Raw genomic sequence first — 25,086 nt, 5'->3', positions numbered from 1 at the left:
GCCCTAGCAACCCCAATTGGAGGAAAGGATCCTGAGTTGAATAAAGGCTGCCTAAGGGCTTCTTGGGCCCTCACAGTTAAAGGCCAAACCACACAATGACATCTCAAGACAGTGTCAAGGGCCGTCACCATCACTGGCCATAAGAGGAGGTCATTGGAACTCCTTGCATTCTCCCTTACACAGCAAACCACGCTCACCAGCCTGGGGTGCAATCACACAATCTAGTCTGCTCAGGACAACTACAGCATCCACTGGGCCTCCCTGAAAATCACTCTTTAAACCAGAGTCACCCAGTCGCACCCAGAGACTGCTCTGGACGAGGTCCCTGCTGCCTCCTGCCAGGTCCCACCACCGTTTTCAGTTGCTGCCCTTCCTGAACTTTCTGGGGCAATTCAAGAGGTTAGATATCACCCTTCTGCATGCTCACCTCTTCTGGCGACGGCAGCCTTCAGTCAGAGCCTCCTCCGACTGTTCTAGAATGAGGATGTGCTCAAGGTCTTTCTTAAATCTTTCTCTGTCTTCCAGCTCCTACAGGATAAAAGCCGGAATCAGTGGTGTGGCGTCCAGCCTTCGAGGACGGCTTCAGATGCTCTCCTTTTCATGTCCTCTCTCTCCCCACCCTCATCTGGCTCTCCTCTCTCTCGTGGTCATCTCGGCACTCTATGTTTTCCTACTCCCATAATGGGCCACAACTCGTCCTTCACCATCCATCCAGACCTGTAACCTCCCCCACACCTGACTGCCCAGAACCTGCCCCTGACTTGCCCCTGTGAACCCCCATCTGTCTGCAGCAATGAGGTAAAACAGTGTCTCCTGGAGTTCAGTCATACCGTCCCTCCTGTCTCCATGGAACTTTCTACATACCTTGAGCATCATGATTTTAATTTGTGCATTATTATTTAGATGCGAATCACACATCCACCAAAACTGAGGTTTTCCCCTTCCGGGACTTTACCTCAGCCATGTGCAGGGCAGACATGTTTGCTGGCTGAGGAGAGAGACTGGCGGGGCGTGCCATGTGAGCACCAACATGGGTTTTCCTCAGCTCCCCTGCGCTCTCCCCCTCTTTCACGGGGCATTTCACGACTTCGCCAGCTCCAGCCAGGGGTCTTCTGAATTCTGTTTCCTGGATTTCTGCAATGATCCAGCCTTCACGCAGCAGGCAAGGAAGGCTGTGGCATTTCACCCAGGGCCCACCTCATGGCTTCCCTCGGGGAGTGCCAAAGCCTGAGTGTGCACTATAAGGAAGCCTGCTGCAGGCTAATCAAGGGCTGCCTCCTGAGGCTTCATGTCCAGATTCCCGGCATTCTCCCACCTCCTCCCTTAAACACCCACTAGGAAATAACAGCAGCCCCAAGACTGCAAAAGAAATCCACTGTGATTATAGCCATTCCCCACAAGTAAGCAAACCGCCGCATGAAATGCCCATGCGTCTCGCACTAAACACAGTGTAGCAAATTAAAAATAAAACTCAAGTTGTTTGGTTAATGGTTTTCCCAGGCTTGAGGTGGAGACCGAGCCCGGATCTGTCTCTTCAAGAATGCCAGCTGTTTTGCTGCTTGCTACACACACTGCTAGCGAGTAGCTGGCACCCCAAACCCTTTCATTCATTCTTAAACTTCATGTCCATTGAACTGAGAAAGGGGATTCATTAAATAATTAAAATTAGATCCAAACTAAAGGGCCGTTTTCTCAGCCATATTTGCAAAGATGTTCAGTTTTTAAACCCATGTTGCTTGGGATGCTGGCTATTGGAAGGGATTTGGAATCAGCTCTGTTTATGTCCATTTTTCATAGGTCACTTGTGGAAGTATAGGCTGAGGCATCCATATACAACATGTCTTCCTTGATAATGTATTTAAATTTAATTCTTTGAAAAATTATGTGAATTTTGTTCACAATAATATGTTCAGCTTTTACTTGAGAGGACCTGTCAGACTAGAAGATGAGTCACGTTCATTGCCAAGGTGCTAGAAAAAAAATCCCTGAGTGCCATCTGGAACACTGGTTGGTTGTAGACATCATTTATTCTTAGAAGAGCTGGGAATAGAACTCGGAGTACCTGCCCTCCACTCCAGCGCATTTACACTGCTCCTGCTCAGCACCGTGCCAGGAAGAGGCATAGGCCACAGCCTAGTCACAGGGGAGCAGCTCAGGGCCTTCCAGTCAGTTAATCCACCAGGCACTTGCAGGGTACAGCATTGGGCCAGGGAAGGGACAAGGAGCAAATCAGTCTCCCCCTCCTGGAAGCTGGTTTTTCTAAGTTTGCACTCAGTTCTCGATGCCAGCTGGAAATGTAGCCTGCAACAGTTACAGAAAATCTGCACGCATTTCCCTCCAGTCTAGGGCTTGATCCAGTCCACCAGGGCTTCTAAAATAACTTCCATTCTGCACATTCTGCTATGCCCTTTCCTAAACAGTAGGGCCAAAGAGAAGAACATAAAACCAGTGCCCATAACAGGCCTTCCTCAGGTGACTTAGTTCCAAGCTCTCTCTCACAACCACAGGCAAAACTCCCTGGGCCAAAGAAGCTGTTCTTATAGACAAAACTTTCCCCAAATAGACTCTCTAGGCTTTTAATTTGTCTTCTCCTCTATTCAGTCATAGTAATAATAATAATAGTAGTAGTAGTTACCATTATTCACAGAAAAATATTTATTTCCAGTTGTCCTCTTGGTGTTGAGCAGGTAATTAGCATAGCTCTCCTCTCCTTTCCTTCCAGGGCAAATCAGGCTTCCTTTCCGTGCTGTTCCATCCTACTCCAATGCTGTTCCCCGCTGCTCTTCCTCGTAAGGGTTGCTGGCAGTGTCTTCTGGCAGCTGTTCCTAGTGGAGGATCTTCCATCAACATCAGTACCTCCCAGCCTGGCTCCTCTGGCCTTGCTAAACAGGTCCTCCCCTTTCTGGCACATCCTCAGCACCATTGCTGCTTGAGGAGAGTTGCAAGAGAGTTGCTCCTCAAAGGGTCTGCCCAGAGTCTTCTGGAAATACCTACAAACCTCTACAACCCCTTTAACAAACATTAAGAGGAAAAAAATAAGGATATTTACAAAGAGGTGGATGGCTTCACAGCTTTTCTACACGCATTATTTATTTTTGTTTTCACAAAAGTCATACGAGGTGGGTGGTATTATTTTAAAAATGAGGGTCATGGCAAAAAGCTCCCAATTCTTCTTCCCTCCCCCTCCCCCCAATTATTCTTGTGTTCCTCTGCCCTCACTTTCTCTTTTGGAAGCCTAATTGCTGGTGTCATTTCTGTACTCCAAACCATCCATGATTCCCTACCATCTCCATAAAGTCCTAATTCCTTAGCCTGGGGCCCCAGGCTATATGCTGTAAGATGAGCCTGCAATATGATTTCCCATTTTGTCTCCCAGACCCCGCCAATGTGCAAGCTGTGATCCAGCCAAAATAAATCACTGAGTGCCTCACACTTACCCATGTGGTAGACACACCGTGAGAAAGGCATCCAATTTGGACACACTGAGATTTATTCAGATTTCAACTCTGCCATTAACCAGCTGTTTCACCTTGAGAAAGTAAGTAAAGCTCTTTGAGCCTTTTTTTTTTTTTAATTCATCTGATCATTTACAAAGTATTTTTCAGTGAACAAAGAGATCCCCACTGAGGGTGCAGCAACAAGCGGCCCTGTGACTGTGGTGCCAAGCACTACCGGAACTTTAACTGAGGCTGTGGCCACTCACAGCCACCCCTACACCTCCCCCTGCTGTCCTGCCCCAGCCTGGGGAGCCCGAGTCCTCCTCAGAGTATCTCACTCCCACCCTCAGGGTCAGGTGCATGTGGGCATGCAGGCAGCAAGGCCCTGCCTCTGTCCTTCCATCCCACCTAGAAATGGCTCCCTTCCTGCCCTGGGGATCCAGGATATAGATATTGTACAAAGGTTTCAATTTTATTTTCTTGAGATGGGGTGTCACTTTGTCACCCTGAGTAGTGTGCCGTGGATCATAGCTCACAGTAATCTGAAACTCTTGGGCTCAAGTGATCCTATTGCCTCAGCCTCCTGAGTATCTGGGACTATAGGTGCCCACCACAATGCCTGGCTATTTTTGGAGATGGGGTCTCGCTCTTACTCAGGCTGGTCTTGAACCTGTGAGCTCAGGAAGTCCACTCACCTTGGCCTCCCAGAGTGCTGGGATTACAGGTGTGAGCCACCGTGCCCAGCCTGTACAAAGGTTTCTAAATCCCTTCTTTTCTATGCACCTTTATATTTAGGCGGGGGGGGGGGGTTCCCCAGGTGGAAACTCCCACAATAAAGTCCATCAATGTTTGGGAAAAAAAAAAAGAGAGAGAGATCGATTCTTGCTATTGCGTCAGAGTGAGGGGTGGGCTGGTGGCAGGACCTTGGCCTAGTCAGGCGTTTGGGGCTGGCCAAGGGAGGTACGCAGGGAGCCTCAGGGCCTCCCAGTGACTGGAGGCTGGAGAGTGATTCCAAGTGAGGCTGAGAAGGAAGCAGAGTCAGATCCTAGACACTTTTTGAGCTTTGTTCCAGAATTTGGACTTTATCTAATGAGAAATGAAGAGTTACCCCAGGGCTTCAACTAGTGGAAGAATGGGATCCTCTGTACATCCTGCAAGGACCTCTCAGCTGTGTGAAGACCCACCCGAGTAGATGTGGTGGGCAGGAGGACGAGACCAGCAGGAGGCAGCGAGCATGGGTGGCTGCAGTAGTGCCCCAGAGCTGGTGTGACCTGCACTCCACGTGCGGGGGATGGGGTAGTGGTGGCAGGGACGGGGCAGGCAGTGAGGAGTTCAGCTGGGATATTATTTAGAGTCTAGGTACTAACAGAGTGAACCACCCAATGGGGTTCTTACAAGAATTCAGTGAGAACATAGGCAAAATTCCTGACACTCGGTGGGTATCCACTAACATATAGTTTTCTATTTGTCCAGCCATTCTCTTTGCCTGGAATGCCCTCTCTTTTCCACAGGTTCATATCTAACCCACATCAAAAATCGCCTTCTCCCACCAGCCTTCCCTGACCTTTTCTTTCCGGACTCCGACCTCACAAAGCACGTTGGCTATTTGCTATGTGTCGTGTTGCCCCTTTAATCATGGACATGTCATTACTGAGGGGACTCATGCCTGACTCCCAGCCCCCACATTGGCACTTAGGAATAAACAATCACTATATAATAATAAACAATAAAATAATTGTTATTTACATGACAATAGAATATATTTAACATACCATATAAAATGTATAACTTAAAAATCGTATTCATACACTAACTCAGGAAGCCAATCATTTATTATGGAATGAATATGAGTATTTTGCCAGAGTTTTCTCTCCTAAAAGCAGCAAAGAATGGTATGGACAGAACATAGTTTTCTGTATAAAATTGACTAAATAGATCTTTCATGTCCTAACATCTCTGAACCTCAGCTTCTTTACCGGAAAATGGTAATACAAATACCTGACTGCGAAGTAATCATGAGAATGGATGAACAGTAGGTGAGAGGCTGGATCTGGTCCTTTGTAAGTCCCTTCCCCTCCCATTCCCACTGTTGGTGTTTACTGAAGACTGGGGAGAGATGGATGTTCAGACACAGTGAGAACATGATATCTGTACATTTCAGGCTCAGACACAGTGAGAACACGGTATCTGTACATTTCAGACTTTCCTGCTCTATCCATTCAGCACTCTCATCCATAACACAATTGCAGGGTGCCTGCTGCTCTCATTAAGGCAGTGCTATTTTGTCCCATGGTCTGTTTCCACCCTCCATCAGGTCACATGCCTGGCTTCTGAGTGCTTTGCATCTCTGCAAATCTGTGCAAACAACAGACGAAGACCTTGCTTTGATCAGAGTTTAACAGAAATCACTGATAACAAACTAAACTCATTGTGTAAAAAACCTTACAAGAATGGGAGATATTGCAGAGAACAGGAAAAATATTGACTGAACGCAACCCCAGGAGCCAGGATGCCACCTTGTCTGATCAGGACTTAAGAGAAACCAAGAAATGTGTGAGATCGAGTGTTTAAAGACACAAAAGCTCAGAGATGAAGAGTGTCTGGAAGATGCTTGCATTGGATATAAAAGGGTTCAGTTTCTTATCATTAATGCTCAATTTGGCTTTATGTATATATTTATTATTGTTAAATCATAGCTGTGTACATTTGTGCAATCAAGGGGTACAATGTGCTGGTTTCATATACAATCTGAAATATTCTCATCAAACTGTTCAATGTAGCCTTCATGGCATTTTCTTAGTTATTGTATGTAGACATTCGTATTCTGCATTTAATAGGTTTCACCTGTACCCATTCTAAGATGCACCGTACGTGTGGCCTCACCCATTACCCTCCCTCCACCTTAACCTCTCACCTCTCTTCCCCTCTCTTGGCCCTTTCCCCATATTCTTGAGCTATAGTTGGGTTATAGCCTTCATATGAAAGCTATAAATTAGCTTCATAGTAGGGCTGAGTACATTGGATACTTTTTCTTGCATTCTTGAGATACTTTGCTAAGAAGAGTATGTTCCAGCTCCATCCATGTAAACATGAAAGAGGTAAAGTCTCCATCTTTTTTTAAGGCTGCATAATATTCCATGGTATACATGTATCACAGTTTGCTAATCCATTCGTGGGTCGATGGGCACTTGGGCTTCTTCCATGACTTAACAATTATGAATTGGGCTACAATAAACATTCTGGTACAGATGTCTTTGTTATATTGTGATTTTTGGTCTTCTGGGTATATACTTACTAAAGGAATTATAGGATCGAATGGCAGATCTATTTTTAGATCTCTAAGTATTCTCCAAACATCCTTCCAGAAGGAATGTATTAGTGTGCATTCCCACCAGCAGTGTAGAAGTGTGCCCTTTTCTCCACATCCACGCCAACATCTCTGGTTTTGGGATTTTGTTATGTGGGCTACTCTTACTGGGGTTAGGTGATATCTCAAAGTAGTTTTGATTTGCGTTTCTCTGATGATTAAGGATGATGAACTTTTTTTCATGTGTCTGTAGACCGTGCGTCTGTCTTCTTTAGAGAAGTTTCTCTTCAAGTCCTTTGCCCACCCTGAGATGGGATCACTTGTTCTTTTCTTGCTAATACGTTTGAGTTCTCTGTGGATTCTGGTTATTAAACCTTTATCAGAGGTATAACCTGTAAATATTTTCTCCCATTCTGAGGGCTGTCTGCTTGCTTTACTTACTATGTTCTTGGCTGTGCAGATCAGGTCCCAGTAGTGTATTTTTGATACTGCTTCAATTGCCTGGGGAGTCTTCCTCATAAAATATTCATCCAGGCTGATTCCTTCAAGAGTTTTCCCTGCACTTTCTTCAATTGGCTTTATATTTTTCAGGATCAATGACATAATTAAAATACATATCTAGCAACTGACAATGGCATACAATCATTTGCTTTTATCATGCCATATTAAGAGGTATATTTATTTATTCATTTATTTTTAAGACAGAGTCTCACTATGTCACACTCAGTAGAGTGCCATAGCATCTCAGCTCACAGCAACCTCAAACTCTTGGGCTTCAGCAATTCTGTTGCCTCAGCCTCCCAAGTAGCTGGGACTACAGGCGCCCACCACAACGTCCGGCTATTTTTTTTCTTTTGTTGCGTGTTGTCATTGTTGATTTTAGCTGGCCCAGGCTGGGTTTGAACTCACCAGCCTTGGTGTATGTGACTGGCGTCCTAACCACTGAGCTACAGGCGCCGAGCCTTTAAGAGGTATTTTTAAAAACTTAATAGAAAGAAAAGGCCCAGAAAGAAAAGCATGCATGTCATATATGAGTTTGTGCTGTGTGTGCACCGAAGAGGCAAGATGAGCCTTCCCACACACTAGCCATGCTTCCCCAGATGGGGAGACTAGAATTCTAATCTTACTGAAATGAATGGCCAATCCCACCTGACCAGTAAAGCCTTAAAACCTGCATTTAGCTCAAGATCACCCCAATCCTGGGCTCTCACTCTATCAGCTTCCTTTTGAGGTTCCAAGATGCTTTGAGACTGAGCCCACATGGGTTGTGTCCCTTTGCCTTGTATTTTCTGCGGAATGTCCAGAGTTTTGATGCTGTTCCTTTCCAGTGAGGCAACCTTGGGATGATACTTTAATGAAATGGTTCTTTTCAGTTTTCTTTCCTACTTGATGGTTTCCGGTGGGACATTTATGGTCTTAGAAAGCAAATCTATGTCCATTTCATCTGCTGTGTGCTCATCAATGCCATTTTAATGAAGATAATTTTAAAACTCACCCCTGTTTCTAGAGTCCTTGAAGATTAATTTCCAGGAAACTGCAAGGGAGGGCATCTGAGCTTCTGTGAACAATCTCTCCTCTTTCCCGGCCTCAGCGGGTAACAGGGTGGGTTAGGAAGCTGTTGGAAATAACAGGGGCTCCTTTTAGGGGTTCTGGAAAAAGAAGCTGGGGGATCAACTGACCTTCAGCCCTACGCGGGCCACAACTCCCAGTAGCAGGGGACCTGCAGGAGCCCAGGCACACAGCACTCTGTGGGGAGAAGCCACCTCCCACAGCAGCATCTCAGGAGGTGGCCTTGGGCACAAGCAGGACTCTTGGGAGGCAGCCAATCCTATTGCCAACTTAGCTAGCAGTTTGCTATCATATTCCTGCTGGCCAGGAGGTAAGAGCTCAAGTTTTCTCAACAAGAAGGAAACATAGGTTTGGAAAGGGCCACCAGAGGACCCACGGCCTATCCTCTGCCTCCTGTCTCTCTTCTTAGGTGGTTAGGTATCCACCCTGTGTTCAGAGATGGAGTGAGCAGAGCGTTTTGCAGGAGTCCAACACCATCAGAGTTCTTTACTCAACTGTTAACTGTACACCTACTGAGAGGAATGAAGTAACAAATAAATGTTACTTTTCCCATCTTTCTAAAATTTTTCATGAAGAAACCCCAGTACCTTGCTGCCCATTCTAGATTAAAATATGAGAACTTAAACAAGGAAGATCCTAGAAATTGAATTCAGACTATTCTATTTAGGGGTGAGGACCTAAGAGCCAGAAGCACAGGTGGCTTTTCAGTGTCACACAGGAGAAGTGATGGGGAAGACCCGAGCTTGCTCTCCCAGCTCACGATCTAGGGCTCTTCACCTGCTCCCAGGCTGTGCCAGCACAGATGGAGTCAGTCCTTAAGGAGGCACCGAAGCATCCAAACGTCACCTCCCATCATCCCACGGGCCTACAATGGGACGTTCATGGGGCCTGAGGCACTTGTCTTTGTAGTCCACAAAAAATGATTTAAATTACATTTAATAACTGAGTTGGTATGAAGATGAATATTATATTATAGTAAGATATGAAGACATTTTCTTTAATCTAAAAGGTCTCTTATTTTTTCTTCCAATTTTAAAGGAGGTTGAAATGTTTTCATGGACCCCTGGAAGTCTTGTGGGCCCTCGGCAGCAGCGTCCTATGCTAGGGGAGGAGCCAGTCCTATGCTCAGTGAGTGCGGGTTGCAGAGTGTGACCCAACAAGTGGAGGGGACACTCTTCCCTTCCACTAACAAGCAAGAGATGAGAGACAGAGTGCATAGAACACACTTTTCTCTGTGAGTTGTGGGTCTGCTTCAAATATGGTATTTACTGGCATTTACTAAAATAAAAGCTGTACGAGTTACAGATCATTTCCCACATTGATATTTCTCCACTAAGGAAAGCCAGATGCAAATGTTTTAGTTGAGTGATGCCTATAAATTCTCCTGCCCTCTTTTTCCCAACTATCTCTAAAAACAACCAGCCATTCCAGGGCTTGTGGACAAGAAGCTCATCTTCAGAGAGGTAACCTCTTTTCCACTCTGTCATCAGTTACATGATTGGTGCCATCTTTCTTAATAAAAAGCCATTGCTAGAAGCTATCTCACCAAATACTCTTGACATCACTTCCTTTATAGGAATATAGCTTTAAAGTTATGAAATATTTCAGCAGCAAGGCGCACAGAGCCCTTGCCACTCTGGACCATTGATTCAGTGCCCTCAGTGTGAACGAAAGGCTGAGGGCCCCGCCTCCCCGGAGCTGGAGTGCAGATGCCCAGTGCTGCCTTGCTGGGGAAAGCTATTTTATTACCAACACTGGTCTTAAAAATAATTACTAGAGGGAAAAGCATCGACACAGGTGATTACGCCCCAGAGTGACAAGGCCTGGCTTTCCATCCACTGGTTATTCTGTCACGTGGTCATCTCTCGAGACCAGAGGACAGCTGTTTTATTTGAATGATGTTCTCTGAAAGAAAGCAGAAAACTGTGTGAGCCCCTGACAATGCCTAGTCCCACTCTACAGGTGAGAAAGAATTGGGTGATCACCGGCACTGCAGAAGGGCTGGCCAGAGAGACCCACGTGCAGCACCACGCAGACACTCACAAGACAAGCTCATGCAGAACTATAAAGACCAGGTGATTAATACTAGGAGAACAGTGATGAAAGCCCACAACTGTCAAAAGCAAAACTAATTCTGTACTTTTAAGGATGCATCCTTTCTCAAAAATTTCAAGAAATTCAATTATCTGCAGGGTTCTATGGCCCTCAGAACTTCTCCAAATAATGAAGTCATTTTAGTAGAATAATAATTATGCCTTATTCAGCTCTCCTAATGTGTTAATTTGTGAATATTGAATTTTGGTAAGCCTAATAATTCATCTTGTAAATCACTAGAAAGTAACCATTAGTTGTAAGTAAAAACAAAAATCTATAAAAGTCTGTGCCATCTGCAAATACAGAGAGGGGAAATGTGCACCTTCAAGCTGGTTTTCACCTCTGCCTTACTGGTGGCTGCACCAGGAGCAGCATTGCTGAGTCAACACCTGCCTTACACGTAGTGGGCACTGAAGAAAACATACAGATTGGATCCTGATAGTTCCCACCGTTGCCTCTAAGCCTTGTTATGCTTAGTAGGATGGTAAATCTTTGCTTTTCTTTAAAAAAAATTTTTTTTTAATCTTTGCTTTTCTAAAGGTGCATGCAGACAAGAGCCAGGAACAGATTCTGTACCCTGCCTCTTAATGAGTGTCTCTGAGAAACACCCATGACTCTTTTGTAAGTGGCATAAAATTTTTAAAAAATAGATCTTAAAAAATGAGTGGTTGAAAGTTTTGAGAAATCAGACCCAAAATGGAATGTAGAGTGGAATGGGACTATGCAATTGGGTGGCAGCTCCTGTCCTGACAGGTGATTCCAGGGCGAAGATCAGACAAGGCTGACGTATGCTCAGCGTTCTGTGTGGACACATAGGCAGAGATCCTTCCTGAATATTCCGTGGCATATCTCTGGTCAGTGTGCTTGCTTCACCCTACCTGTTGCCAAGTTCCAAATGCCTCAAATAATTGACCTTTGCCATCTCTTCGGAAAGCTTAGCAGTCCTCCACCAGAGAAATTGGTTTATTCCCCTCTGAAACCCAGCCCCAGAATTTACATTAAGAACTGTTTTTCAGAATGCTTTTCAGCTGGACATGTGCCAACACCAGCTTCCCAACCACTAAGAAATACATGTACGAAATATTAATGAAACATGCCTTTTAGTCAATGTTAAGTTGAAGTGTGTAAGAATGTGGGTTTTGTAATTGGTTGTTTTATTGAACATTCATTAAATGCTTATAGCATGCGAGGTGTGTTGGCTACATAATATAAATGAGACAATAAGACGTTTCCTGCTCAAAAACATGTATTCTATAGTGGTAGAGACACACCTGCAGAGAGCTACTTTCTCATAAAAGAAAGCCACGGGTCCCAGTGGGCTTGTCTGGTGCCAGCTCAGGTAAGCTGGACATACGCTGTTCAGGGCCCACCACACAGATCCAGCTTGCCAGGCTGAAGAGGAGCTGCATTCCTGGTGCTGGAGGGCTGCAGCCAGGCAAGGTGCTGTGGGATCACACATACAGCTCACAGTGAGGAAGTGGGAGAGGGAGGGGGCATGCAACAGCCAGACCTACGCTGACTCCAGCTCCCACTCAGTCCCTCCAGCTTCTCTGACTTTGGGCCAAGTACATGCCCAGCATCATGACAAACAGCATCAGCATCTCTCAAAGGACACTTGCATCATTGAAGGTGAAGGTCTAGAGACGGCAGAAGGACAATACACCTTCCAATTCAGCCCTGTAAGCACCATTCAGGTCCCAGTTTGTCCTTCTTTCCCATCGTCCCTTTCCACTGTCTCCTTGAAGGCAGACACAACAACTTCCCCTTAGCTGTTTAACCAATGATCTCCCACAACTTTATAAAGTGAAACCCTATGATAAGTCATACTCATCCTAGAGGCTCTGCCACTGGATATCAAGAAATGTTTCTTAACCAAATGATACGTGAGCTGAGAGTCTTCAAAGATGAATAGGAGTTCCCCAGTACAGAAAGCAAAGAAACGAAGTATTATTTTTTCGAGATCTTTAAAGTATGACAGTGGAGCTTTCATACGGATTGCATTAAAATTGTATATTGCTTTGGGTAATATGGATATTTTAACAATGTTGATTCTTCCCAGCCATGAGCATGGTATGTTTTTCCATTTATTAACATCTTCAGCCATTTCTATTCTTACAGTTTCGTAGTTCTCTTTATAGAGATCTTTCAATTCCTTTGTTAGGTAAACTCCCAAATATTTCATCTTCTTTGGCACTACTGTGAATGGAATAGAGTCCTTGACTGTTTTTTCAGTGTGACTATTGTTGATATATATGAAACCTACAGATTTATAAGTGTTGATTTTGTAACCCAAGACGCCGCTGCATTCCTTGATGACTTCAAAGTGTTTTGTAGTAGAATCCCTGGTGTTTTCCAGATATACAATCATATCATCTGCAAAGAGTGAAAGTTTGAACGCCTATGTCCAGGTTACAGTGAACACCAAGTTTGTGGGAAGGAGCCTGGGTATGAGACTGAGGATGGAAGCTGAGGTAGGTTTAAGGAGAAGTTTGCTAGTTGGCAATCAGGAACTGTGGGAGGATTTTAAGCAGACGCTGCCTGGGCACCTGTGTATGCGCCTGTGCATGTGTAAAATGATCAGACTTATATTTTAAAGATAACTCTGGCAGCTGTGTAAAGGGTGTATTAGAAAGAATAGGACAAGCCAGAGAGAGAGACATTGGTTAGGCACCAATACTGGTGAGTCACAGTATCAACTAGCAAAAGCTGGTGGCAGTTGGGAAGAGTCACCTGTCCAGAGGAGTCTGCTGTTTCATGTTGTCTATGTAGTTGTAGGTGGCACGAACCCGGTCACCAGGCACATCTGCAGGGTTATCCCTCCATGACTGGCCTTCACTGAGAGTTAAATCACACAGACTCGGAGTACCAGTTGGGAGTCCTCAAGGTGAAGAAAACATCAAGAGATCTAATTCCACTGTCTTAATGCAACATAAGATTGGAAGGACTTCAAGATTGGTTTGACCCAGAGGCACAATCATGTCAAAAATTGCTTTTTTTTTTTCTTGGTTTTTCTTATCTGCCTTTCAAGAAAATTAAAACACACCTGTACAACAATAGGTGGCTGGTCCATTTGTGCTGCTATAGCCAAAAAACTTAGCCAAGGTAATTTGTAAATAACAGAAACTTATTTCTCATAGTCCTGGAGGCTGGAAGTCCACAATCACAGCGGTGGCAGAGCCAGTGTCTGGTGAGAGCCTGCTCTCTGCTCTCTGCTCTCTGCTCTCTGCTCTCTGCTTCTCTGCCCCTAGGATGGCACTTCTTGCTGCTGTGTCCTCACATGATGGGAAAGGATGGAAGGGCAAAAGAGGGAAGGAAAGAACTTTCTCCCTGAAGCTCTGCTGTAAAGGATATCATCCCCTGTGAGGTCAGAGCCCCTGTGGTCTGATCACCTCCCAGTATCCCCATCTCTTAATACCATCACCTTGGGATTTAAGGGCTAACATACAAATTTTCAAAAAGCACCTGCATTCAGGCTTAGCGCCTGTAGCTCAACGGCTAGGGCACCAGTCACATACACCAGAGCTGGCGAGTTCAAATCCAACCAGGGTCTGCCAAATAGCAATAACAACTGCAACCAAAAAATAGCCTGGCATTGTGGCAGGCACCTGTAGATCCACCTATTTGGGAGGCTGAGGCAAGAAAATCGCGTAAGCCCAAAACCTTGAGGTTGCTATGAGCTGTGACGCCGTGGCATTCTATCCAGGGCAACATAGTGGGACTGTCTCAAAAAAAGAAAAAAAAAAATGCACATGCATTCAAACCATAGCAACAAATAACTTGTGTTAGCATTTACTTTGCATCAGACACTGTTCATAGTGCTTTGAATGTACTTTCTAAGTTTCATCCTAAAGCAAAGTGCTATTTAGCAGCAATTAGAACTACACAATTCCTTGACCACAGGCAGCAAAAATGAAACCATTTCTCCCTGTCACCACCCAGTGGTACTCACCCCAATGCTGAACCAAGTGTTATGGAAATGGGAGTGAGATTATACTCACTGACAGATCAAATTTCATCTGAATCTAGGGCTGTTGTCAATGACATGCAACAATAATTCGGATTCCACTAGAAGTGGTGAGAGGAGACAGGAGGTCCACCAGCAACACCCCAGCCTGGTCTGCTCAGGTGCTGCAGTCCCCTCCTGGATTTGCCTTCTTCCCCCTGTGTCCTGCTGTAATAGCTCATTTAGTCCCACCTATCAATACTAAGGGAATGGAAGACAGTCTTCTCTCCCTCTAAATTTTCCTTATTCTTTCACTGTCTTATAAGCATAAGTCTCAAGTCCCAGGAGGATTGTAGCTCACTGAAGACATGAATCTTGTTATGTGACTTTGCACCACCTTAAGCCAATTATAGTACGCTTTAATCAATGCTTTTTAAGCTGCATTGGAGTCATGGAGTCTAAAACCATAGCTACATGATGCCGTTGTGGTGACATTTATCCAGTTAATTTTTTTCATGTATTTTGAAGCTTTGTTATTTTATATATGCACATTTATGATTATTACTCTGATAAACTAATTCTTTTATCATTTCTCAAAGTCCTTTTTCAAGTCTATTGTCATAGATGAGGCTATTGTTTCTGATACTAATGTAGCCACCCCGGCTTTGTGATATTCTGAGGTGCAACTCTTACAGCACACAGTTGGGCCTTGGTCTGTGAAATCCATGCTGATCGTCCCTGCCTCTGAGTTGGAATGTTTACTTCGTTTGCACTCAACATATTTAGTCACATGTTTGGGTATATGTTTACCAAGTTATGTGTTTCCTGTTTGCCCATCTGTCTCGCTCTTTGCTGACTTTTTGAGATTTACTTCAGCTTGTTTTAGAATTCCATTTTTAATAATTTTGTTATATCTCTTTGGAATTTGTTAATGTTTGCTGTCGTGATTTTGGTATGTATCTGTAACGTTGCAGACTGTTCAGAGTTATTGTTGTATCATTTTAAATAGAATATAAAAATCTTGCAACTGTGTAGGGCTATTCATCCTACTGCTCCCAAATTGCGTTTCCTTTATTCTACATTTTATTTATTTCATAGTTGCCATATGGATTCCATCTTCTTATAAACACTTCTGCAAAATGATGTTTTACTTCTAACAGTTTTCTTTGTTTTAAAGAAATTAAAGGGAATGGAGGGAAACATCTTTCATATTCACCCATTTGTCCACGATCATGAGTTGGCTGCCCCTTCCTGAAAAGCCCAGTCTCCCTCCAGAATCACCTCCTTACGTCTCAGAGCATCGTCTTTGCCATTTCTGGTAGTATAGGGCTGCAAATGATAAATAGTCTTAGTTTCCCTTCATCCCCAAATATCTTTAGTTTATATTCATGATTGAAGAAAATTTTGATGAATGTAAATTCTGACCTAAAAATAGGTTTTACTCTGCTTTCTAAAACTACGTTAAAAATGCTGTTGATATCTGCACTTTCTGAAGTCTTCAGTCACCTGAATCATTGTTTCTCTTTATGTTACGTATCAATTATCAATTTTTTCTGGCTACTTTCAAAATTTTCTGTTTACATTCATATTTCAACTGTTTGACTAAGATATCTAAGTGTGATGTTCTTCATCTACATCCTATTTGGGGATCATTTGGTTTCTCAAAGATGTAAATTTATGTCTTTCACCAATTTTGAGAAGTTTTGGTTATTACTTCTACAATTTTTGTTGCTCCAATTTCCCTACTTTATATTCCTAAAACTCCAATTCCATATGTGTTGGGATCCCACATCCTGAAGCTTTGTTTATTCTTTCAGTATTTTTCTCTCTCTTTTTCTACCATCAAGTAATTATTCTGCTATTAAACACTCTAGTCTGCTATTAAACCCATCCAGTAACATTTTCGTTATTTTAGATATTATAATCTTCAGTTGTGGAATTTTCATTTGACTTTTTTAAAATTTCAGAATATTACTGGAGTATACAAGTTTTACATAATTTGCATTTGTACATTTTATGTTAAAGTTATAAGTGTACCTTTCACCCGGAAGTGTACATTATACCACCTCGGTGTGAATTGATTCCTGTTGAGTTTTACTTCCATCTGTGCACAAATGTGTTGATTGACTACTTTCATTTTAGTATTGAGTATATGTGTGTTTATTTTTCCATTCTCATGATACTTCTCTTAAAAGAATGGTCTCAAGTTACATCCACGTTGTTACAAAAGATATTCTATCGCCATTTTTTATGGCTGAGTAGTACTCCATGGTGTACATAACACCACATTTTATTTCTTCCATCATGCATTGATGGGCACTTGGGTTGTTTCAACATCTTTGCAATTGTGAATTGTGCTGCTGAAAACATTTGAGTGCAAGTATATTTTTGGCAAAATGTCCTTTTTTCTTTTGAGTGAATACCTAGTAGTGTATTGCTGGATTAAATGGTAGGTCTACTTTTAGCTCTTTGAGGCATCTCCATATTTTTTTCACAGAGGTTGTTGAGGTTTGCAGTGCCCCCAACAGTGTGTAAGGCCCTTCTTTCTGCATCCATGCTGGCACTGGTTGTTTTTGGACTTTCGGACAAGACCCATTCTCACTGAAATTAGGTAATATCTCGTTTTGATCTGCATTTCCCTGATGATCAAAGACATTGAGAATTTGCTTATGTTTGTTGGTCCTTAGACTATCTTCATTTGAAAAGTTACTGTGCATGTTTTTTGCCTGCTTTTTAATGGGGTTGCTTGATTTCTTCTTGCTGATTTGGTGGCATTCTTTGTAGGTTCTGGTCACCAGCCCCTCACTGGGTGTCTAGTGTGAGAATATTTTCTCCCTCTCAGTAGGCTATTTACCGTATTGATTGTGTTCTCAGGTGTGCAGAAACTTTTAATCTGATCAGGTCCCATTTTTAATTTTTGTTGTTGCCATGATTGCTTTGGGATTCTTCTTCAGAAATTCTTTCCCTAGGTTAATGTCTATAAGAGTTTTCCAACATTTTCTTCTAGAATTCTTTTAATTTCATGCCTTAGGTTTAGGTCTTTAATCTATTGCAAATTAACTTTTTTCCTCCCTAACTCATTCTTCATTTGATTAAAAAAATATTTTCTGGTTCATTGCTGAGTTTTTCTATCTCATTTATTTCAAGCACATTTTCCATACTCTCATTGGAAATAGCTATTATAACTCCTTATCTGAGAATCCAACATCTAGATTATGTTAGGACAGGTTTCAATTCTGTTTTTTTCTTGAGACTGGGTCAAACTTCATATGTCAAATAATTTTAGGTTATATTCTGGGCATTGTAAATATTGTGCTGTGGAAGCTTTGGATTATTTTATCAAATTCATTCCTACTATATTTATGCTATTTTAATTGTTGTTGTTTTCTTTAATTTCAATAGATTTAGGGAATACAAGCTGAATTCCATTACATATATGTATGTGTGTGTATATAAATATGTATTAATGTGGTGAGGTCTTGGTTTTTAGTGCACACAGCACCTGAACAGCATACACTGTACTGAAATAAGTGATTTTTCATCCCTCACTTCCTCCCCCCCACTTAAGTCTCCAGAGTCCAGTATCCCATTCTGTGTGTTTCTGTGTAACCATAGCTTACTTCCTACATATAAGTGAGAACATGTGGGATTTATTAATCTGTTTCCAAATTACTTCGCTTAGGATAATGGCCTTTATCCCATCCAAGTTGCTGCAAAAGACATTATTTCATTCTTTCTATGAGTAAGTAGTACTCTATGGGGAGTGTATATATGTATTTTCTTTACCCAACTATTGGTTGATGTGCAATTAGGTTGATTCCACACCTTTGCAATTTTGAATTTGGTTGTAATAAACATATATGTGCAGGTATCTTTTTGATATAATGATTTCTTTCTCTTTAAGTAGATTAAGCAATCTTGGGATTGCAAGATAGAATACTTAGGTACTTTGAGAAATCTCCACACTGATCTCTATGGAGGTTATACTAACTCACATTCCCACCACCAGGAGAGTGTTAAGCGTTCCCTTTTCACTGCATCTGTGCAACATCTGTTGCTTTTTAACTTTTTTATTGGCCATTCTAATTGGAGTAAGAAGGTATCTCATTGTGGTTTTAATTCACATTTCTCTGATGATTAGCATTTTTTTCATATGTTTCTTGGCCATTTGCATATCTCTTTTTTATACTATTTTGAACAAAGTACTTTAATTTTATTTTCAGATTTTCACTGAGTATATAAAAGCACAATTGATTTTATACTAACTCGTATCTCACAAACTTCCTAAACTCCTTTCTCAGTTCTAGTAGTTGTTTTGCAGATTGATTTTTTCATTGTTTGGAATTCATTGAGGGTACACAGACTTAGGTTATACTGATTGCGTTTGTTAGATACAGTCCCTCTTATAATTGCTTCCCACCCCCAAGAGGTGTGTCATACACCATAACCTCCCATCTCCCTCCCACCTCCCCTCTCCCCACTCCCGCATTCCCCTATCCCCCACTTTGTATCATCTGCTGCCTTCATATTAGAATTGAGTATATTGGATTCTTGCTTCTCCATTCTTGTGATGCTTTACTAAGAAGAATATGCTTCAACTCCATCCAGGTTAATACAAAAGATGTAAAGTCTCCATCTTTTTTAATGGCTGAATAGTATTCCACGGGTCCATTCCTGGGTCGGCAGGCTTTACGTTGTTTCCACATTTTGGTGATTGTAAATTGAGCTGTGATAAGCAGTCTATTTCAAGTGTCCTTATGATACCTAGTTAAGGGATTGCAGGATCAAATGGGTGACCTAATTTGAGTTCTTTGACGGTTCTCCATACTTCTTTGCAAGAAAGGTTGTATTAGTTTACAGTCCCACCAGCAGTGTAAAAGTGTTTCCTTCTCTCCACAAAGAAGAGTTTGACCTCCTTTGTCCCAATTTAGATGTGCTCTATTTCCTTCTCTCTCCTGATTGCATTGGCTAGAACTTCTAGAACTACGTTGAATAATAGTGGCAATAGTGGACAGCCTTGTCTGGTTGCAGTTCCAAGTGGAAAAGCTTTCAGTGTTACACCATTCAGTGTGCTGTTATCTGTGGGTTTGTCATAGATGGCTTCAATGAGCTTAAAAAATGTGCCATCTATGCCTATTTTCTTAAGTGTTCTTGTTAGAAAATGATGCTGAATTTTGTCAAATGCTTTTTCTGCATCTATTGAAAGGATCATATGGTCTTTGTTTTTGCTTCTATTGACATGGTGTATTACATTTATGGATTTGCATATGTTAAACCAACCTTGCATTTCTTAGATGAAGCCTACTTGATTGTGATGTATAATTTTTTAATGAGTAGCTGCAATTTATTAGCTAAGATTTTGTTGAGTATTTTGGCATTGATATTCATTAGTGAAATTGGTCTGTAGTTCTCCTTTTTCCTTGGGTCCTTCCCTGGTTTTGGAATCAAGGTGGTGTTTGCTTCATAGGACATACTAGGGAAGGTTCTTTCCTTCTTGATGTGTTGGAATAGTTCTGCAGTACAGGTACTAGCTCATCTTTGAAGGTGTGATAGAATTCTGATGTGAAGCCATCTGGTCCTAAGTGGTTTTTTTGTTGGAAGCTTTATTATTATTATTATTATTTCTGCAATCTCAGTGCTTGATATTGGTCTGTTTAAGAGATCTAGTTCTTCCTTGTTAAGTCTAGGAAGATGGTGTGATACAACGTATTAGTCCATTTCTTCCATATTGTCAAATTTCTGGGCTTAAAGTTTTTGGTAGTAGTCAGAAAGAATCTCTTGTATCTCTGTGTTATCAGTTGTTATTTCCCCCCTTTTCATTTCTTATAGAGGTTATAAAGATCTTACTTTTCTAGTTCTGGTTAATCTGGCCAATGGTTTATTGATTTTTATTTAGAAAACCAACTTTTTAAAACTTTTTGTTTCATTAATTTTCTGAATGATTCTTTTTTAAATTTCATTTATTTCTGTCTTAATTTTGGTTATTTATTTTCTTCTAATAGGTTTGGGAAAGGATTTATCATCCTTTTCCATTTCTTTAAGATGTCCCATTAGGTTACACAAAGTCTCTCTTTCTATTTGTTGGATGTACACATCTAAGTTGATAAATTTCCCTCTTAGGACTGCTTTTGCAGTGTCCCACAGGTTTTGGTAACTTGTGACTTCATTGCTATTATGCTCAAAGAAGTTAATAATTTCCTTTCTTATCTCTTCCTTGATCCAACTGTCATTCACCATAACATAAGGTTGTTTAATTTCCATGCCTTTGTGTGGGGATGACAATTTTTGTTGAAGTTGAGTTCCACCTTTAATGCTTTGTGGTCTGAGAAGATACAAGGTATAATTTCAATTCTTTAGATTTTGTTGAGGTTTGATTTGTGTCTTAGTATATGATCTATTTGAGGGAATGTTCCATGGGCCAATGAGAAGAACATATATTCTTTTGCTTTGGGATGGAGTGTTCTATATGTGTCCATCAAGCACAGTTGTTCAAGGGTCACATTTAAGTCCCTTGTATCTTTGTTTAGTTTCTGTTTAGAGGATCTGTCCAGCTCTGTAAGAGGAGTGTTAAAGTCCTCTGCTATTATGGTGTTATGGAGTATCATATTGCTCAGACTAATTAAGGTCTGTTTCAAGAATCTGGGAGCATTTAAGTTGGATGCATAAATATTTAGAATTGAAATGTCTTCTGTTGTAGTGTTCCCTTGACCAATATGAAATGCTCATCTTTGTCTTTTTCACTTTAGTTGCTTTAAATCCACTTGTATCTGAAAATAAGATTGCAACCCCTCTTTTCTTCTGATTTCCATTTGCCTGAAAAATTGTCTTCCATCCCTTAACCCTGAGTTTTACTTTGTCCTTTGAAGCTAGGTGTGTTTCATGCAGACAGTAAATGAATGGCTTCTGCTTTTTTAATCCAATCAGCCAGCCTATGCCTCTTCAGTGGGCAATTCAAGCCATTAACATTTATTGAGATCATTGATAAATATGAGGGTGTTCCACTCACCTTTTTTTGTGAAAATCCATTGCTTAGTTTTATCTTTTGCATCATTGTGGAAGCTAGGTTTTGTCCTTTATTTTCTGGGTGTTTACTTTGCTGGTGGTCCATTGTGGTGGTCAGTGTGTAGAATAGGTCTAAGTATTTCCTGTAGAGCTGGTCTTATTGTGGCAAACTCCCTCAATGTTTGCATATTAGTAATGATTTGATTTCTCCATCATTTTAAAGCTTAGCTTAGCAGGATATAGAATTCTGGGATGAAAATTGCTCTGTTTAAGTAGATTACAGGTAGATTGCCATTGTCTTCTGGCTTGAAAAGTTTCATTTGTGAAGTCTACAGTCACCCTGATGGATTTGCCCCTGTAGATCATTTGGCACTTACTCCTGGAAGCTTGCAGAATCTTCTCTTCCATCTTGACTTTGGACAGTTTCATGACAATGTGTCTTGGAGAAGCTTGATTTGAGTTGAGACAACCTTGTGTCTGATATCCCTCTGAAAGGAGTGTGTCAGAATCTTTGGTGATAGTTGAGAAATGTTCATTCATGATATCCTCTAGTAGGGCTTCCATTCCTCTGGGGTGTTCTTCTTCTGCTTGTGGGATACCTATAGCTTGTAAGTCTGAATGTTTCATAAAGTCCCATAATTCTGTCAGTGAACATTCTGCTTTCTCTCTTTTTCTGACTCTTTATCTCCCTGTGTTAGCTCAAGAGCTTTACCTCTACCTCTCAGATTCTTTCCTCTACGTGGTCTAATCTGTTATTGATACTTTCTACTGCATCTTTAAGTTCCATGATTGATTCCTTCAATTCCTTAAGCTCTGCTATAGCCTTTCTATATTCTTCATATTGTTCATCTCTTATTTGATTATGTTTTGGGGTTTCCTTGTGGTTATTTTCTACTTTCTCAGCAATTTTCTTCATTGTTTTTCCCACTCACATTTTAAATTCCCCTTCTGTCATTTCTAATATTTCTGTATAGGTGAAATCTTCTGCAGTAGCTACCTCATGATCAGTTGAAGGAGGGAGGGTTACTCTGTCCTGGCTTGTCATGTTGCCAGGATTTTTCTGCTATTTCTTCCTCAGTATTTTCTTTTTGTCTGTTTCTTTGCCCTACTTTTTTCTTTCAATTACTCTTGCTCTTTAAGTTACTGTGCCTCCGACCTAAGGTGTTGAAGTGTCCTTTTGGCAAAGGACTAGTAGAAAGAAAAGAGTAAAGATGAAGAAGGGATAAAAGACTTTAAAAAGAGAGAGAAAAGATAAAGGAAAGGGGGTGAGTAAAAGGAAAGCTCAACAAAAAGAAGAAAGGAACAGAAACAGAGATACGAGATACAGGAGTAATAGTGGTGTATAGTAGGGTACTTTGACCCACATTCACAAATTCCAACCTCGGGGGGGGGGCTGGGATGGCTGAGTCCCTTGACATCTGCAGTTCTTTGCCAGCCCAAGCAGACACAGGACCCCAACCCCACCAAATAGAGAAGAAAAACAAAAATACTATAAACCAAACCAAACCAACCAAACAAACAAAAAACCTTAAGGTATAAAATTGGGGGGGGGGGCAAATAACAGGGGAAGAAATACTAACAAAAATAAAATCCTTATTATTAAAGAAGGCAACAACGAAAAAATGTATTTACATGGAAAACTGAAGAAAAATAAGAAGAAAAATCTAGGGGGGAAATATTTTATAAAAAGAAAATACTTTTTTAAAAAGAAAAAATATATACATACACACATATTTCTTGCTGAATATTGCCTGGATAATAGGTGATCTGCAGTGTGAGATGCTAATCACTGTACAGCCATTAGATGAAGCCTGGGGCAGCACCTGTGGCTTAGTGGGTAGGGCGCCAGCCCCACAAACCGAGGGTGGTGGGTTCAAACCCGGCCCTGGCTAAACTGCAACAAAAAAATAGCTGGGTGTTGTGGCAGATGCCTGTAGTCCCAGCTACTTGGGAGGCTGAGGTAAGAGAATTGCCTAAGCCCAGGAGTTGGAGGTTGCTGTGAGCTGTGTGGCACCATGGCACTCTACTAAGAGCAACAAAGTAAAACTGTCTCTACAAAAAAAAAAAAAAAAAAAAAAAAAGATGAAGCCTGGAAGCCTCTGTTGACTTATTTGCCCTCAAACCTCACAGGGTTAGGAGCCTGAATCTCTCTTCAGCCCACTTAATAGACACACTTCCACCTTTTCAAACTGTGTCCCTTGGCTATAAAGTGGCTTTCCCAGGAAAAATGTTTGTTGCTCAGATCTCTCCCCAAAGTGGCTGCCCGCTTATCAAGCACACCAGACCGGTCTTACTCTAGGAACCCGAAGGAGGAGCCTGCAGGGCAGCTCTCCACAATGGCAGCACCTGGCCTACAGCTGAATAATGACAGCTCCACTCTGCCTGGGTGGCTCAGTCTCAGCCTGTGGACACTGTTCAAAGTCACTTGCTCATTTGCCCAAGGTCTCCCAAGGTAACTCAACAAAGTGTCCAAGTCCCGCCCCCAAACAAACAAACAAACAAAAAAGACCCTGCAAGTAAGGCCTTTCCTGTCTGCAAACTCCTGCCCCTGCTGTAGCTATGGCTGCGGCAGCCACCACAGCCAGTGGCCTCAGACCAATCGCAAACACTTGCTGCTTCTCCACTGCTTTTGTCCTCCTTGTGGGGTGCTGAAGTTTCTTGCTGCCTCCCTGTGCCCCCAAAGGGATGTTTCTTGGTAGAGCCTATAGGCAGAGGTGCCTAGAGTCTTCTCTCCCCAATCTCACCACACCCAGTTGCAAAGAAGCTATCTCTAGTCCATGATCTTACTCCACCCCGTTTTTTAGATTTTAAGGATTTTTCTACAAGCAGGATTATGTTATCTATGAATAAAGATAATTTATTTCCTATTTATTTTTCCTTAATTTCTTTTTTTTGTTGCACTGATGAGAACCTTTAATACAATCTTGAACAGAAGTGGTGAAAGTGGACACCATTGTCTTTTTTCTGATCCAACAGGAAAATATTCAGTCATTTACTACTAAGTATGACATTAATCATAGGTTTTTGTAGATACCCTTTCTAGAATGAGAAAGTTAGAGTCTCTTTTGGAACAACAAAGTTCAAACATTGGGGAGGGACCAGAGTAAAACACAGAGCAAAGTGAGATCTCTAAGGAACATAGAGTATCGTTTCCAGCAGGAGTTGGCAGAGATACTGGCCAGTGACTCCTGAGTAGTAAAATGAGATCGATGAAGGATTGCTTCCTGCTTCCTTCTTTCCTCCTTTCTGTGCCTGAGCAGCAGAGAGCCAGCCTGGTGCTCTTGCCTGGAAGCCCCATCTGAGCCCAGCGTTGAGTGTTGCAGTGCAGGGGCATTTCCTGACGGCCTAGGAAGTGGGTGAAGGAGAAGCATGGAGGACGCAGTCCACAGTGATGTGGGCTGGCTGATCCAGAGAGATATCCCCAGTGCTAGAAATAGCCTGTAGACACGTTTAGCATTAGTCACCACAATCCAACAAAATAGTTAACAATGGTTTCAAATCCTTTTTCTAAAACTCTGCTTCGACAAGATTCAAGTCCAGACAGTTCAGTGCATGTTTCGAAGCACATTCAATGTTACTTTGAGTGTTTACCTAAAATCTTTTAGGAATAGAGTAGGGTATAAATAAAAAATGAATACATATGGCTCCAAGTGGGTCAGGAAATCAGAAAGGAAGGTAGTCACTGTTCTAACAATTTCTACTGGGATTCAAAAAAGCAATGCACCTAAAATAAA

Source organism: Nycticebus coucang, chromosome 9 (assembly GCF_027406575.1).
Source record: "Nycticebus coucang isolate mNycCou1 chromosome 9, mNycCou1.pri, whole genome shotgun sequence".
Classification (NCBI taxonomy): Eukaryota; Metazoa; Chordata; class Mammalia; order Primates; family Lorisidae; genus Nycticebus; species Nycticebus coucang.
Note: the sequence above shows the minus strand (reverse complement) of the source record.